At 38.8% G+C, this 18,536-nt stretch overlaps 1 protein-coding gene across 4 annotated transcripts in view; it reads right to left on the bottom strand.

Moving 5' to 3' along the window:
- The window catches only part of PDS5B (PDS5 cohesin associated factor B), a 99,895-nt gene extending 81,727 nt beyond the window's left edge, over nucleotides 1–18,168 (bottom strand). For 3 of the 4 annotated variants that reach the window (XM_050973074.1, XM_050973085.1, XM_050973083.1), the window contains exon 1: nucleotides 18,052–18,168. The gene's annotated coding sequence lies outside the window, so the exon portion shown is untranslated. Of the gene's footprint in view, nucleotides 1–16,472; nucleotides 16,589–18,051 lie in introns of all 4 variants that reach the window. The other variant, XM_050973081.1, reaches the window with a different exon arrangement.
- Nucleotides 18,169–18,536: the final 368 nt, after the last annotated feature.

Raw genomic sequence — 18,536 nt, 5'->3', positions numbered from 1 at the left:
TAGAACATGATAATGTAGTCCCATTTGGAGCACATTTTGAAATAATTCAAAGACTGAAACTCATACATTACAGTCAAGTTCAACTATGCAGCCAATATGTCCAACGGCCATGAAACCAAGCTTTTAAGCTACAATGAAATTCAAGGTCTGGATGAAACTGAACATGTGTACTGTGATTATATGGCAAGGTTTTGGTAGTGGGAGAGGCTGAAGGCATAGCCCCTGTGGGAAGAGACATGGGGCTGCTCCCATAAACAGAGCCAGCTCCAGCCAGCTCCAAAACGGACTCATCCCTTGCCAAAGTTGAGCCATCAGCGATGCTGGCATTGCCTCTGGGATAACGCATTTAAGAACTGACAAAAAATGCTGCATAGCTATTACTAGGAAGAAAAGTGTGAAAAACCTGCAGCCACCAAGGTTAGTGAGGAATGAAAGCAATCTCCCTGCATTTATCTTGACCCATGAGCTTTTTTCTTACTTCCTTCCCTGTTCCATTAGGCAAGAAGAGTGAGTAAGCAGCAGTGTTAGCACCTAACAGCCAGACAAGGTTACACACAGGGATGTACACAGCTTATTCCTCCCAGAAGTACAGAAAAAAAATAAACAGGACTTCATTTTCTAGCGAATTAATACACCTAGACTTACAGGGTCAAAAGTAATTCTAAAAAGATTATAAGAAATAGAACATAAAGGATAAAGAATTATAAAGCTTCTAATACTGAGAGAAACAAAAACCATTCAAAAGAAACAGCAGAAAACAAAACCTATCATTCCAAAAAAAAAAAAAAAATACTCAGTGCTAAGCAAACTTGTACAACAGTTAGAACTTCAATGACCTAAGTAAAACTTCATTACATTCCATTGCTAGAAGTTCCTGTTCTTCTGGACTGCCAATAAAACTGTGCATACCTAGCTTTATCAAAATAATCTGTGTTCAACACTTAGTAGAATCTAGGATTTTATTCCGGGACGGGGGAGGTGTTTTGGTGATTCTAACCAAATGCAAGTCTGTGATTTCACATTAGATACATCCACTGTTTCAGTGAACTTCTGTCATGGAAAAAAGACAGTAACAGCTAAGAACAACAGCCTCAAGGCCAGCTATATATACAACATGTTGAAAATGAAAATCCATAAGCCAGTGATGTGATATTCAATGACTGACTTTCAAAAAGCTTTTAAAATTCATTTTTATGGATTCAGTGTATTGCAAAAGAAAACAGTCTAAGATGACAAGCATTTTGAAAGAAGGAAATTCTTTTTAAGTATCTTTGAGATTCAACAGACTCAGCTGACAGTTTCTATTATTTTTTTTAACAAATGATATTTTAGAAGTTCTCCACCATGTTTCCAAACACCCAGTATGTATCCAGATACAGCATCATAAGGGAAAAAACACAAGTCTTACAAGAAGAGGCTGAGGGAGCTGTGGTTGTTTAGCTTGGAGAAGAGGAGACTCGGAGAGGGGGGGACCTTACTGCTCTCAGGGGGGGACCTTACTGCTCTCAAAAACTACTTGAGAAAAGGTGTGGTAATGTAGGGATTGTCTTTTCTTCCAGGTAATCTATGACAACACAAGAGGAAATTACCTCAAATGGCACTAGGAAAGGTTTAGATTTGACGTTAGGAAAAATTTCTTCACCAGAAGAGTGGCCAGGCATTGAAACAAGCATCCCAGGGGAGTTGTGAGAATCACCATCCCTTGCAGTGTTCAAAAGGTACGTGGATGCAGCACTTGGGGACATGGTTTAGTGGAGAACACGGTAGTTATGGGTTAACAGTTGGAATCAATGATCTTAAAGGTCTTTTCCAATATTTATGATCCTATGAAAAAGGAAAATGTTCACATGGATGCCTTTTTTAAGGCAAGAAAACAATTCAGACCATGAAATGCTTTGCACCACACAGAATCCCAGCACATAAACTAAACTTTAACATGTGCCCTGTTTCTGCTGTTATATGAAGATAAAGAAGGAAAATAGATGTCACAAGAAACTTGAACAAATATATAACAAATTACAGTCCTAACAAATAGGAATAAAAATCATGTTTCAACCAGACTTTAGTTTTTTCAGTAATGTTAAACAGCATTGTAAGCTAAATCTTCAAAAATTATGAAGAAAATAAATAAATTTTTAGCTAGTAGAGCATTTAAGATACAAACCCCACTCTCTGTACACATGGAGATGATACAGTAGGACTTAAGATGTCCAGAACTGCTTGTTTCAACACAGAAGCACCACTGCAATTGTAATTTCTCTAAGACCTAGAGTCAGGAACTGAGAGCCAGTCTTCAGAAGTATATTGAAAAATATTATGTACAAAATAGCATGACAATTTAAAAACTAAGTTATAAGGGAGGTGGGGTGGAAGAAACTACTACAGACAAAAGAAAAAAAGATGACAAAACACATACCCTTTGTACAATGACAACAGGAAAACTAAAGCATGGAAAAAAACCCAAAAGCAGAAGTTACATCTATTGGGCATTAGATCAGGATGGATTAAAAAGTCATTTACCTCTTGTAACAAAAATGAGAAGATCATATTTAATGTAAAATTATGACTAACAGCCAGACCACAAATGGAAACAATCAATTAATCTGAACAGACTTAATTAGTAATAAGCACCACTGCCAAAATTGGTCAAGCTCAAATAAATAAACTACACATGAGTTCTGTACATAATCAGTAGCATCCAACAGCTACTCAGTTCCAGCTAAGTCTACTGGCCATTATATTACTAAAACATTCATAAATGTTTTCTATATAGTAGATAACTTTATAAATAGCTTAACTTCACATATACTACTTGCTCAATACTTTAAAATACAGACTGTGATTATGCAAATAAAACATGGATTGATATCTTGCATATTAGGTATCTATGCAAATATACTTCATAGGTCAATAAATATCATTAGAGGATGTTAAGTCAATGATCTAACTGGAGGACTTAAACCACACTCCATTTAATTGTATTTTGTTTGGTTGATAGTTTACATTGCCTATGGTGATTTAATTAACTGTGATAATCATTAAACAAACTGTGCCTTGACACACATGAAGATATCATGTGTCAACAGTGACTTTCCAGAGATCTATACATGTGTTTAAATTCTCATCCTCCAGATAGTTTTGTAGAAGTCTTACCCAAGTGATGAAGCAAACTTTAGCAAATCATCCCTATATTCCTCACAAGTCTGTCTCCTGCCTTACTGTTGCTTCCTCTTAAAAATCCAGAATCCAAACATGAGGACTTAGAAGATCTCTAGAAACAGTGATCAACTAAGCAAATTCTATCATTATTTTTCAGAACTTTCACTGAATATACATAATTATAGCTATTCTTGAGATAATTTTTAAATAATGTATATAAAATCTAAGAAAGTACACATCAAATTTATGTAGGCTAATATATATACTTTTAAATCTATGTTTGCAAGACATTTTTTAATATGCTGGTAAGAATAATACTTTCTTCACATTCACAAAGGTATTAGAAGCTCAAGTGAATTTAGTAAATGGTTCACATGGAAAAAAATTTGAATGTGTAAAGAACTAAATATACACAGTTCATACCATCCTAACTAGAAAGTGTAGCCAAAAAAAAGGATTGGCAAATATTCATCAACACTTTCTCTACAAACAAGCAGGATGACCAGTGGCCTCTCACTGTCAGAGGCTATTCCATCAACAATCCAAAAACAGTTTAGAAGACCCAAAAACATTTTCCTAAATTCTCTCATGGGATATTGCAATGAAGCAAAATCTTTTCCATCTCATAAATCACACTACAGATTTCACTCCAAAGCTCTATTCCTTTTTCAACACACAGTTTGTAATTTCTTTTTATTATTTTTATGCAATTTTTATTTCTGCACCCTCAGCGTGTAGCACCCTTGCATGAATTAATATAAACCATGACAAATGCTTGAAGATCACTTTGTTTCAACAACACAGGACCTATGAAAAAATTTGTCAAGATGTAATTTCCACAAAAGATGCAACAAGATATCATTAAGAGATTACTCAGCAACTTAGGCAAGTGGAAGAGGCAGGCATCTTTCTACTGCATTAGTATTATTATTAAAACACAAACAACATAACAATTTTAGTCATTTACAGAAATTCTTTACATCCTGGTAAATTCCTGCTGGCATACAGCTGATTGACAGCAAGGTGAGAAGTGGCTTTGGTGTTAGAGACTTGCATTATCCAACTGCCACTAAACTAAACCTATTTCCATAATGTATCTACTGCTAGGGAGTTATAACTTGTCTATAAAAAGCCACTCCAAGCTGAAATTTGGTAAGCTGATATTAATTGTTTTTGCTGTAGAATAAAATAGAAAACTTTAGTGTGTTGGACCAAAGGTGCTTACATAAATCCAGGTTATTCTTCATACTTATTCAGGTGTAATGCCTGGACTAATACTTTCCATTTTCTTTTAGAAATGTATCATGTTATACTGTTTACTTAACTATCATTAAATCAAGATACTAGTATTATCCATATCAATAAAATGCTAGCTTCCCATTTCTGTAAGGCAGCATAGTAAGGACTGTTAGAGGAAGAATTTACAGAAGCCACTGATTAAATGTCTTCTGGAATGAAGACCCAAATTATAAGGTAAAAGTAACTCTCAGTCCAACAAATGACATAAAAAGTACTGGGTTTCACTCCAGAATGCCATTAATGGCAGTCCTCTGACAGTCATACATAAGTAATAACCTGTTTAAATTAGGAAATACTTTTTTCAAACTTACACCAGAAAATGCAGCAAAGTGCATTTTTTAAGTTTCTTTATTAACATATTAACTTTGGAAAATTAAAAGATGTGCAGGTGGTAACTGTGCAAGAAGAAACATCACAATGTAGAGTGGATTTAGAGGATTCAGAAAAGAACAGAGAAGAAAAGATTAACACATGATACCAAAATCAACACATGCACACTAAAGGGCCTCAAGCAACTTAAACAGAGTTGCAATAAGTTAGCAAATGATCCCAAACAAGTCCTCACTTCCACTGATAAGTTTTTTTTCAAACTTCATTAAAGAAAGCCTCCCAAAGATTTAGCAAGTAGAAAGTATTCAGTACCAACTTATCTCAGCACACAGCTCTCTCCAGTGGTGTTGCAGACACTTGCAGCTTCCCCAAAATGTAAGAGACCCAACTTTAAGTTTCGGCATTTTTCCAGATGTTACTGTTGCCATTTGTCTTTTAATAAAACTGCCCCTTTTTTATGCCCTTTACGAAACATCATTTTCACTGAAACATTTTCAGATTTAAAAAAAAAAATCTCAGAAACTATATAAAAGAATTCACCATTAAACCATTCAACAACCTAAGGAAAAATAAAACTGACTTATCATTGTGAGATCTCTGCTTTTACACTTCTACTCACGACTAAGTAAAAGGGACTGTAAGAATTAAAATGGTTTATTTCTGTGTATGGCTGCAGGAAAAGAAATTACTAAGAGATAAAAACAGGAAGGCAATAGTAAAAGAATCTGACAGAGTAAGAAGAGTGTAGGATGACTAAATATGATTTTAATAAAATAGACATCTGCAATATATTTGTCAGTTAGCCAAGTGCTAGGGAAACCATTCCTTAGGTGGTCACATTATTCAAGCATACTACACAAAATCTTAAGACAAACTATGACCAGTCCTCAGAGTGTTCAAACAGAAGTGATTTGGTGATGTACATAACTCAGACAGGGAGGGGTCACAAGCAATGTCCATGCCAAAGGAACAAAATTAAGCTTTAAGTTTTTGTACCCATGACTGGGGTGCAAGAAATGTTTTTATACTACTAAGTGAACTCCAACAACCACTTAGTGAAGTTGTAAGTAGTAATTAGAGCCCTCAAAACAGGACAGTTCTACCACAGAGACCAGGAAATACAAAAATAAAGGTAAAATTGAAGCCAAACTGAGATATCCACTGTAAATAAGCTTAACAAAAAAAAAAGAAAGAAAAAAAAAGAAAAAAGAAAAAAAAAAAAAAGAAATTGCACTTCAGCAGCTAGACTCAAAAAGGAAGTACTGCTGTATAGTAATGACTGAAAAGAAAGAAGTTACTGAAGCATCCTACATAGGATACTGAAGTATCCCATAAAATCAACTGAATACCCATTTTCAGAGAAATGACAGGTAAAACTTTCCTGTGACAACTGGTAACAGGTATCTTTAATCAGAAGTTACTGTGTATACACTTACAAACTCCACATTTTCAAATCAAAGCAATCACATGGGCACCATCCAAGAATTCATGAACCTGTGTGGACCACAAAGGTTTTTAAAGGTATTTAACAATTATGGTGCAGTACCCTTCAATTTAAAAAATTTAAATTAACTTTAAAAATTAAGGTACACTGCAAGGAAATAAAAGCAGCACTCCCATTACTAATGCAGAGAAAAAAAAAAAGGTAATAAAACTACCACTAGAGGTGCACTAGTTTGATATCAGTAATATTTTGAGAGTTTAAGAAAAAATCTGCATACTACAGTCAAAATTTCAAAAACAGGGATAAATGTAACTTTCAGGTTTATCATATTACCCTGGAATAATTTATGTTTGGTTTATCTGTGATAAAACACTTTCCTTGCACCAGTTATCATATATTACGGAAGCATTAAATTGGAAATCATAGGCAGATGGATGCAGAGATGGATAATATTGTCACTCAGTAAAACACTGAAAGTTTAGAGCAACAGAAATGTTTGCAAATACAAAGACTGCATATGAAATCTAAACAAGAATATACACACTAACTTTGAAAAAAACATCAGCTTTGAGGGGAAAACACAGAGGTCTAAAGAGGGGCCAATGTCTAGGTTATAGTCTCATGGTGATTTTTCTACTCACATTAATTCTAGGACAAGGTATTCAAGAACCTCCTCTCCTCAGTGAAGATATTCACGCACTATCTGGACACAATCCTATGCAATGTGATCTATGGCAACCCTGCTTGTGATCAGAGAGGTTGGACCAGGTCCCTTCCAACCTGACCCATTCTGTGAAACAAACAAAGAAACCAATGCCCACAAACCCAAAACTCCATCAGCTAACACCCATCTCAAGTTCTGGCAAGAACTAGTTTGGAATACAACGTGCAGATAGTATAAACTAGGAGAAGCGCCCATGAAGTCTATTACATGAGGACAGCACATGCACAGAGGTGACAAGAAGAGACTGCCAGGAAGATGAGCAGAAAGAGGCAGAAATCACCATAAATCACACAAATACCAGGAGATCCCACCCAAAGAAAATGAATCACATAAGACAAAGTGTCGAAGACAAATAGCCCAAAGAAGAAAAACTAATCACGAGAGGCAGACTTCTAGTTTTTAAATTAAAATTTAAGAATTATTTTCTTGTCAATATCTGAAACAAAATATCCAAATAGAATACTGTACGACTTGACCAATATGCAGAGATTAGCCCATTGCTTTCATATGGAACATTTGAAAAGCAGACTATGAATTCCACAAAACATTCTCTTTCCAGAATCACCAGAAACACTGGAAGTTCATAGGCTGATACTCTAAAAGAAGAGAAAAACTGACAACCAGCCTAGGTATCAAAATTCCACAACATTATGGATGTAACGGTTTATGGTCGTAATATTGACACAGCTGTCTTTTACCAGGGAAGTTACTTTAAGATTTAGTAAGGCAGGAATTATTTGTTTCCTTCCTCCAGCTGCTAGAAAAGAATGGAGGAAAAGAGGCAGGAATTACTATTTTTCTTTATATTAACTATTTTCAAAAAGCAGACACAAATCTCAGATACCTTGCAATACATAATTTTAAATGATTAACAGCAGTAGTACTCACACAAGCCAAGAAAAAAAACCATGTAAGAATGGCATGGAAGCCATGAGGAAAATAAGGAGAACATAACAGGAAGCAGGAGACAACTACAACACACAGACGTCAGGCACAAATCAAGTTTAACCTCTCTGTTGCCCCTTGGGAGGAAACAAGACTTGGTATTATTTTAGTGTAACATTTATTTGGCCAAAAGTGCCTTACTGAGTCTTACCATGAAACTTCATTGGTTTTTTGTTTTGGGGGTTTTTGATAAGAATTAAAATTAAACAAATGTCCCCCCCAAGGAAAAAAAGCCCCAGCACTAAGAATATTAAAAAAAAAAATACTAAAAATAAATAAAATAAGCAACTAAAATGAAATTTTAAAAAATACTAATATGCTACCACAGAAGCAAAATGACATTATGGAAAACTTCACAATGGTCAACCAATACAAAGCTGCTTTTGTAACAAGTCAGAACTTCTTTACCTAAATGAGATACACTTCCATTTCTAACTTTGCATATAATGTTAAAAAAATACAAAATTTACATCCCACAAATTATTTGATACAGAATTACTAAAGATCAAACAAAGAATGCTAGTGGGATGGATTGAACTGTAAGGCCTAAAAAAAGCATGGGTATTCAACTGCCAAGTTGGATGTTGTTCTACACAATAGTGCATCCACTCCTAATCAACATGAATTATAAACAGACATTTATAATATAACCACATATAGCAATCTTAGTACCAAAAACACATTCAGCTGGGTGTTTTACAAATAGAAGTTGTCTACCCAGATGGCCTCTATCAGTTCAGCTTTTCTTCCCAGCTAAAACATTTTATTTTGCTTTTTGTATAACTGTGACAGAAAAGCAGACTGAAAAAGAGAACTGTGTCCCCAAAGACAGAAAGAACCCATAACTGATCACAAAGTACAGATTAGATGAAGACATATTACAACCAGGTGCACTAAGTGCATTATAAGACCACAAGCACCAGCAACAGTTTCACAATCTAGTCACCTACTGTTATATATGGATCTATCAGTAGGATCACTTTAAAAAAAAAAGCTTAAGATTCTTTTAATATTTAAGTCTTAACTTACCTTTGACACCCACCTCAAAATTCAACCAACATACAACTTCTCTGCCAATAATATATTGACTCCTGTAACTTTTTCTAATACAATTATTCATCCCTTACAATTATTTAGCCCTATGGGATTGAATAGGGTTGAATTTTCACAGAATGGCTGAGGTTGGAACTCCCTGCTGAAGAAGGGTCGCCTAAAACCCATTTGCCAAGGAGTGCATCCAGACAGCTTTAGAGGATCTTCCAGGATAGTGACCTTGCAAATGCCCAGAGCAACCTGTGGTTCTTGACCACTGTCATGGTGAAAACATTCAGAACGAACCTCTTGTGTTCCAGTGTGTGCATATTGCCTCTGGATTTATTACTGGGCACCACTGCGTGGAGTCTCTATCTTCTTTGTATCCCACTTTCAGAAATTTACATACATTAGTAAATTTTACTCCTGTTTTTGTATAAACAGAGCATATGTACAGCTATGTCAACTTTCTTGATAGTAAATTTACAAACCCTGGTTTGTTTTCTTTTTAATATTTAGTTATCCTTCAGTTGCAGCTCATCACTCACATTAGGACACAAGGAGATGGAATGAAGCTGCATCAGAGGAAGTTCATACTGGACTTTAGGAAAAGGCTCTTCACTGACAGGTGATCAGTCACCCCAGTCAGAGTTCAAGAAATGTCTGGACATCACTTAATTAAATGATTTAGTTTTAGGGAGTCCTCTGCAGAGCAGGGAGTTGGACTTAACGACCCTTATGAGTTCCTTCCAGCTTAAGAATTTCTACAGTTCTATGCCACATTTGCTGCACAATGACAGACAAACTCATGGCGTGCATCACTGTGTAGGCTGTGCTTCCGTCAAGCTCAGATCTGCACTGATGTGCTGTAAGGACACGGACCACATTTTACTAGATTGGATCACTGCCTCACAGTACCCTGCAATACACTCCCCAAGAAGACCTCTCCTACCCAGGAGAGCATTAACCAACAAATCAAATCAAAAACAATGATGAAAAATTGTATAAACTCCCCACTGGATTGTGTTCCATAAATAGCACCCACTACGACCCAAGTAACACCTATAGGAAACAAATGCTTATTCATTTCAAAAGAACAAGGTTTTCAACTGAAAGGAGGAAGTTTTAAATTATTAATAAAGAAATATAGCTGCCTGCACTATGACTGTAAGCATACAATCATGATACAACAGTTCAGAGAGTTTCTACCTATTACTTAAAGGTACAAGAACTTTTCATGCACACACAAGAACTGCTCATTGCTCTCTCCTTATTCCCCTGAAGTTAGAAGGTTCACATAGCCAAACCACACTAACCAACACATCTGGTAAATCCTGCTGACAGCTGAATCCATCTCTAATCCACCTGTCTGCTTACAGCCAGATGTTGCTGTTTATTTAGCACAAAAAACTGGATTTGTTCACACCTCAGCCAGATTCTCAGTGCAAGAGCAGTCTGTCTTAATTAAGACAAAAAGCTCAGCTTACCAGAGAAACAGCTGAGGTTTGGAAACACTTCTACTAAGAGAGACCTAACAGGCTCTATCAGACTAGATAGACTAGAAAGTTTAGGGACTAGAAAGTTTAGGGGTTACAGGAAAGGCATTCAACCAAGAAGCAAAGTTAATGAGAAAGGGAAGAAAAGGGGAAAAAATAGAAACAAAATAATGTACATAAACATCTGAAGGGAGGGCATCAAGAGGATGGAGCCAGGCTCTTCATTGTGGTGCTGAGCAACAGGACAAGAGGCAATGGGCAGAAACTGATACACAAAGTTCCATCTGAAGATGAAGAACTCATTTTCCATAGGGATGACTGAGCACTGAAACAGGCTGCCTAGACAAGTTGTGAAGTCTCCTTCCCCAGAGACATTCAAAAGCCACCAAGACACAGTCCCAAGAAAGGTGCTCTCAGGGACACTGTTGGAGCCAGGGGGCTGGACTAGGTGACCTCCAGTGGTCCCTCCCAACCTTTTCTATTCTATGATCCTGTAAAGCCTAAGACATGTTGAAGAAGGTGAGAGAGGAAATACATTGCACAATGAAGGATTGGAAGCCCAAGAGGTCTGAGGACAAACTAGGCAGAGAAGTCACTAAAGAGAGATCAGAGTAGAAAGACCAGCTGCAGCTGGCAGGAGGGGAATCCAGCCCCAGCAGATCTCAGTACTTTCCAGAGCATACAGTGTGCAAACAGCAGGTTACACTGCCCTTCTACCCATAACAAATACTTGCAAGAATCCACTGAAAAGCTCTCATCTCTAACCCCACATAAAGCTGATCAAAGAGAAAAACTTATTGCTACTAATAGCATTCCATCAATTAATCATGGATACAAAGCTAAAGGTTACAACCTAAAGACTGACAGAAGCACATCCATACAGTGAATTTGTTTACTACGTTCAATTAAAAAGGAATGAAAATACAGAAATAGTTGTAAAATCATTTATAAAGAGTTACAAACAGAATTCAAGTTTCTTATACAATATTAAAGAGAATACACACAAAGGAGCTGATATACCTGATCCTTCACTACTATTTTCCACACCACAGGATTTCTTTTTCATTCAAAGCAAAGAAGCTATTCAACTTTTCTCCTTATAATGTTATGTGTGTCCCTTACTACATTCTATTTAAGCCACACTCTGAAGAGACTTAATTTCTTACTGGGCTTTTGTAAGGTTTCATGGCTGTACTATGTTGGCGTGCCATAAAAATTAACTTTTTTTTGCAACACTTTCACTGATTTTTCATAAAAATAAGTATTTGTCTCATTTCATAGATTACTAACCCAAGATACAGACTGAAGTTTAAGAACTAGCAACCATTTTTGCCTATACAGGAATTCAGGAGGAGGAATTTAGGACACAACTTTTAAAAGTATGCCAATTTATCCAGCACTGCATCTAAAACTAAAGCATCTGTTGAGCCAAGCAGAAGTAGTCTGGGTCTAGAGCCTGTCTCCCAGGAAATCAATGCACTACTAATAAGCTCTTGTGGGAAGTTTGGTTTAAACAGACTTGCTTGGGATCACAAGAAACTGACAGAAGGAATGAATTCCAGTATCCCAAAGTGACATTCAATCATTCAAATTACTAGATATGCTTCTCCCTCCCTACAGTTCCCTGTCAATTCATTTTACATTTTCAAGCTTTTGGAAAATATGTGTGCCGATTTTGATATGCAGTTCTAATTCCTAAATACAGTGGTTTGAAAATACCCCACATTATAACTAAAGACTACCATAGCATGTACTTACAAGGACAAAAATTAATTTAAATTGTTTACCATTTTAAAAAAGAATTTGCAATTTTAATATTGTTTTAAAGCTTTTCTGTATGTAATACAGAAGATCTAGGGGGCAATGGCCCATTACAAAATAAAAAGTTACTTTAAATATGCCTTTATATGTATATACAAAATGCAGTATGGACAACCTAATGGAGAACTTACTACAGGCAACATTTGTAACTTTGGGGAAAACTTTCTAAGCATTTCACATTCTCAAAGTACAGATCAGCCAGTCATTAAAAAAAAAAGTGTAGAATATTCATTCCCAAAAATTGTACATGCACCAAAAATCTATCTTCTTAGTTCTTGGAAGCATTTCTGTAACTGAAGGAATGATGAACTGCATGATCCAAGCTGAGCAAATGGAAGACAAAATGCATCTCCTGTTTGTTGTCCCTTGGAAAAACTTCCTCACAACTCTTTTGAAGAGTTTATCATTGGCTTATTTATTTTGTCTTTCATTTTGAAAACCCAGGAAAGCAAAAGTTATAGCCTTATTCTTATCAGTTCATACTCAGAGGAAGAAAAGCAAATGTACACTTTATTTTGTACCATGAATTAAGTGAATTTGTCTCACTTAGACTTTTGAAATGCACCGGGTGGCACTTGGACTGTCCACGTACATAATCCCTCACAAAACCTTTCACAAAGTGATGTCACAAAAAAGCTACAGTTACTTCCATACACTTTGTTTCTGTGTTCAGGAACTACACATAATGCTACATCCTGAGCTGCCAAGTAACAAAATCAACAAAATTATCAGAGAAAATATCACACCTAATGGCAAGCTGCCTAGCATCTTCATACATTTTCCCAAAGAAAAGTCCTTGAAATTTTACATAGGCAGATGCACAAAAACTAAAAGAAAAAAATTTTTAAAAATCCCTAAAGGTAATTACAAGTTTCCATGAAGTGTCTTCTGCTCAATTCTCATAGCTGACAACAATTTGATTATTTTTTGTTAAAAACAAAAACCAAACATATGTGGTGACAAAGATTTCGTAGAAATCTGATTGCCTTCATTGGAATGTACATCTAAGTAACAAAGCAGTAAAAACAAAAGTGAACAGTCAAACTCAAGGTGGCCCAAAGATTACATACACGAAGTTTTGATTTTCATTTTTTCAGGACTTCCTCATGAGCAGTATGTTTCTACTTACTGTGGATAACTTAGGTTTTTGGTTGGTTGTTTTCTCCCTTTCAGTAGTTTTTTATTGATTCCCTTTCTTTCTAAGACTTTCAGGATGAAGGTTTTTCAAGTGAACTACAATGTGGATATACTGGGATCTCAGAGACAACAAGACTGCTTTGGCAGAAGCTGTGGACAACCACCTTCTCAAGAGTCACTTCCTCAGCTATCACATTTTAGCTGAATTAAATACTCTTTAAAAGAGCTACAGACTCCTGTCCCCAGCATAGGAAAGACATCAGGCAGCAAATCCAGAGAAGGGCCACAAAGTTGATTAGAAGTATGGACCACCTCTCCTATGAGCAATTGGGATTGTTCAGCCTGACTTCAGGCTGACCTAATTGTGACCTTCCAGTACATGAAGGGAGCCTACAAGAAAGATGGATGAACTTTTCACAAGAGCATGTAGTGACAGGACAAGAGGGATTGCCCCAAACTGAGAGTAGGTTTAGGTTAGATATTGAGGAAAAGTTCTTTACTCTGAGGGTCGTGAGACAGTGGAAAAGGCTGCCCACAGAGTTTGTGGAGGCCCATCCCTGGAAGTGTTTAAGGACAGGTTGGATGGGGCCATGAGCAACCTGGTCTAGTGGAAGGTTCCCTGTCCATGGCAGGACAGTTGAAACTATGTAATCTTCAAGGTCCCTTTCAACCCAGACCATTCTATGTTCTATGAATTTGTAGTTTAGGTGACTACAATGGAAGCAATTAAGACAATAACATTTTTGACTGCTAACTTCATGTCTTTTTTTGTCCATTAAAAAGCATGAAAGCAAAGCATCTCATTTCAGTAGCAGAAACATTCACCAGGATTCCCAGTTAAGTCAGAGAAAAAGTACACACAGTTAGTATTGTCTGGAACTGATCTTTAAAGAACAGGGTCTGAATTAGAAAACCCCAGATGGGGTCCTGATCCCTGGTTACGGTACTCCCGTATAAATGGTGACAGACACAAGATGATTAGTACAAACATCCCCATCTGTTCCCAATGAGGTATGGCACTTTTTTATTATTATTTCTTGAAGCATATTAATACCTAAGTTGTGGTGAGCTGAAAAAATAGAACCAAAGATCAGGCAGTATTATACAAACAGAATGTTTTTCCAATGCTTGGGGTTGGATGCAAAAGAGTAAATTCCACAGATAGGGACAAAGTAATAGAGGTCTTAATCCTCAGAACCTGCTTCAGGGACTTCTTCACTCTTTAGAAAGGGTTTAAAAGCAATATACACTGAGACAGACAGTAACAAACTTTAAAAAGAATGGAGGTGTTAACATTTTGATTCTTAGAAACTAAAATATTACTTGTATTTAATTGAATTCTTTCAAGTTGGATTTGTTACAGCAAATATTAACATAAACAGCTTTTTTACTGTGAATCCTTAATGTTCCAAAGAGGTTTTGAAACAAACCACTAACTTCCTAAAATAACAAAGTTAATTTTCATTCATACGCTTCACTTTTCATTATTTTTTTCTTATTTTTACTTTACAGAACTATATTAAGTTCTGTTCTTAGTAACAGAGCTAAGCAGATTTAAAAACACCTCAGGTTTTCTACAAGAGTACATTCAACTGAATAGGCCACCAATGGAAAAGCAAGAGGTATGTAATTTATATACATGCATAGCCTTGACTTTTAGATGTTCAATCTCTGAGGGAAAGAAAATATTCTCTTTTTTTAAAGCAGGTATTTTACAATTCTTTAAAAGCTTTGACTCTTTCCCAGATCTGTCAGTCAGTGCTGCTCAGACCGTCCAGAGAGTCTACAGATCTGGAAAATCAACACACTTCACCACCAAGCACAATCACACACTAACACACCTTTTAAAAGTTTCCTCAGTTTTTCCTTACCACCTATTTTCAGAATTGACTGAAAGCCTCCAATATTCTCTCAGTCTGTCCAAAGATTATTTCACATTGCAGTATTGACATTTTGTGCTAAGAGTAAAAACACCATTACTTTAGGTATTTCTCAAAAGAAGAATGATACTGACAAGTGGTAAGGTAATATTCCACATATCAGAACTACTTTTTGATCCTAAAAAGGAGCTTCTCTAAAGGCAGTAGGAAAGACATACCTTCCTCTTTTATACTGCAAGCAATATAAAGGGATAGGGATATTACAGTGAAACTGATAAGGAAAAATAATGAGTTGCAGTATCACATTTTCCCTCCATCTCCAATTTTGCATGCTTTTACTGTTCAACTTCACATTTTCGTATTTGCTGCACTCATGAAAATTCTCCTTTGTGCAACAAGTAGTCTTTATCACCTCTCCTAATTCAAGTTTAAAGAAATAAAAACAATTAACACCAAACACTTTTAAATGAAAATCCTCTACTAAACCAGAAGACTCATACCCATACAGACACATACACCCTCTTACTCCTCTGTAAGGCTATAAACTGTGTGACTGAAGGAAGAGAGGAAAAAGGCATAACCTGAAAGCCTGGTAGAGAGCAACATATCCCAAAAGAAAATGCATCTCTCCCAATTTATAGGATGTAACAGAACCTCCTGTTCTACAGAAAAAAATGGATAATGCCCGAGGTTATGCCCATATTTCATTACTGTGCTTTTCCAAGTGCTAGCAATGACTGTTGGCTTTTATATGGTTAATTACAGCTTAATAACGACTTAGGTGACTTATTCTTCAGTCCATAGGTAAGCATGTTAGATAAAGTCTAAATTCATTATTTACAAGAGAAAAAAGAAGTTGCATACAAGCGCTAAACATGATTTTTCCATTTTAATTTATTTAGTTGTTTCATCAAAAACTGAACCACAGTTTTTCCAGTCTGTATATTAACTAGTAAAGAGGATGCAAGGAACGTATAGGCAGATACTCCAGTATAGTATCTATAGAAAAAAACCCAAACAAAACACCACACCCCACCCAAACACACCATACCCCCCAACCCTACAATAATTAAGTTCAACCTTGCTTTAAACATAGACACAAGATGTCATGCAAGTGCTGAAGTACTAAACTACTTTCTCCAGCAGTGCACCATTTCAAACGCTGTGATGAACACCATACACACACCTCTGCTAAACCACCTTACCTGACGGCCTGTCACTGTCACTCTTCTTTCAGGTGATCTGAGCGTGGCACACATTCAGCTCTTTCACTTCTTTTTGAGGAGTTACTTTACACAGTATAATATCTAGCATATCTGTACTAAACAAAAAACATTCCAGGCAAAATTTCTACCCCCCCAAAAACTGAACAACTCCACTAGGGTGAAAGGGTAAAACCTGAAAGAATGCATGTCAACTTACTCCCTTCCCAAAACGTGATTTGACACTCATTTTCAACTATAAAGCCACTCAAATTTCCAATGCTCTTTCTACTCCATCCCCAGCGAAGAGAAATCAATTACAGCCAAAGCACCTACCCGGCAAGCACAAAACAAAGACCAACACGAGAACGCTTCAGCAGTTGTGTTAAATGGGAAAACACAACGCCTAACTAAATAATCACAGCTCTCAGAAAGCAACCGCGCAGCAAGCAAGCATAAAAGTCGGAATAAGGCTTTCAAGACAAAATCCAGCTCTGTAGGAGCTGGTCTGCTGCAGTTTAATTTTCCAGGACTGTTCACTATCATTAATTGTTGATTTGTTTTAGAGAACAGATAGTGATTTATTTGCAGCAGGATGAAGTTACGGACCTAAATTCCTGACCGGAGGCTCTCAACGTAAACAATACATAACCTATAAATTAACCATTCTCCATCTGGCAATTCAGATGTAAAATTCATAGTTTTCCATCTACCAGGCGGCGGCAACCGCCCCCCCAAAGCTCCCCCCGTCCTCCCTTCTCGAGCGCTTTCTAACAGAGCCTGATGCAAAGTGGGAGGGAAAAAGAAAGAGGAGGAAAGGAAGGGGGCAAAAAAAAAAAAAAGCTAAGCCAGCATGAAAGAACCGCGCTCGCACACAAGTAGGGACCCAGCACACCGCGGTCCCCGGCAGCTCTTCCCGCTGAGGAGCGCAGCGAAGTGCGGCGCGGAGAGACCGAAGCGGGCGGGGAGGGGACGGGGATGTCCCCGCGCTCAGCCCGGGCAGCAGGCGCGCGGGGCGGCAGGAGCCCCGTGCTGCCCCGCGGAGCGGGGACCAGGCCGGCTGCCCGGGGCAGGAAGGGAGGGAGGGGACGCCCGGGGCAGGGAGGAAAGGGACACCCGGGAAGCCGCGATCACTCACTCACTCATAGCCACGGGCGAGCAGCCTCCCCGCCCCCCCTCCCCGCCACTTCGCGCCGCGAGGAGCCACCAGCGCTGGGCGCGACACCGCCCGCAGGGCCACCGGGGCGAGGGGGTGACTCCCGGGCCCCCGCGCACCCCAGCCAAGGTCACCCCATGGCCCGGGGTGCCGGGCGGGGGGAGGGGGGGGAATTTAGTATTTGACGGCGGCCACGGAAAAAGGGGGAGGGGAGCAGCCCCGCGGAGGGGCGAGGGGGATGGGAAGGGGGAGCTTCACCACGGGCCAGGGGGAGCTCTGCCCTCCCGCTCCCCCTCTACTCCCCGTGCTCCTCCAGCGTTGGCCGCGGAGCACGGGTCCGAGCGGGAGCCCCTCACGCCCCCGGGAAGGGAAAATGGAGCGGGGACGGGGTGGGGGTATCCGCGGCCGAGGTGCCGAGCTCCTTACCCCGCCGCAGCCGCCTCGCCTCGCTGGTCGCAGGCGAGTCCGCTCCGCGCTGCCGCCGCTCCGGGCTCGGAGAGGCGCTGCCGCCGCCGCCGCCGCCGCAGCCAATCGCCGCCAGCCCCCTCCCCTTCCGCAGCTCGCCCCGGTCCCCCTGCCGGCTTCAAAATGGCGCCAACTCGTCTCCGGCTGCTCCAATGGAACCGCCGAGGGGAGCGAGCGCGGCCAGCGCGGGGCAGCAGCGCCCCCTGCCGGCGCGCGCGGGCAGCACCCGCGGCCCGGCCCGGCCCGGCCGGGGCTGAGGGAGGGCCCGGGCCGGCTCCCGCTGAGGAGCGCTCTGCGGGCGACTGGGGCGAGCGCTTCCCCAAAACGGCGAATTACTAAAGGATTGTTGTGAAAAAATAAGGAATAAAGTCGCTTAACTGCGGAAAAACGCTTCTTCTTCTGCTCTAAATCACTCATCTAGTCTTTTGCTCTGCTTCAGCGAGTGC

This window comes from Serinus canaria, chromosome 1 (genome assembly GCF_022539315.1).
Source record: "Serinus canaria isolate serCan28SL12 chromosome 1, serCan2020, whole genome shotgun sequence".
In the NCBI taxonomy this organism is placed as follows: domain Eukaryota; kingdom Metazoa; phylum Chordata; class Aves; order Passeriformes; family Fringillidae; genus Serinus; species Serinus canaria.
This window is presented reverse-complemented; position numbering and strand designations above follow the sequence as displayed.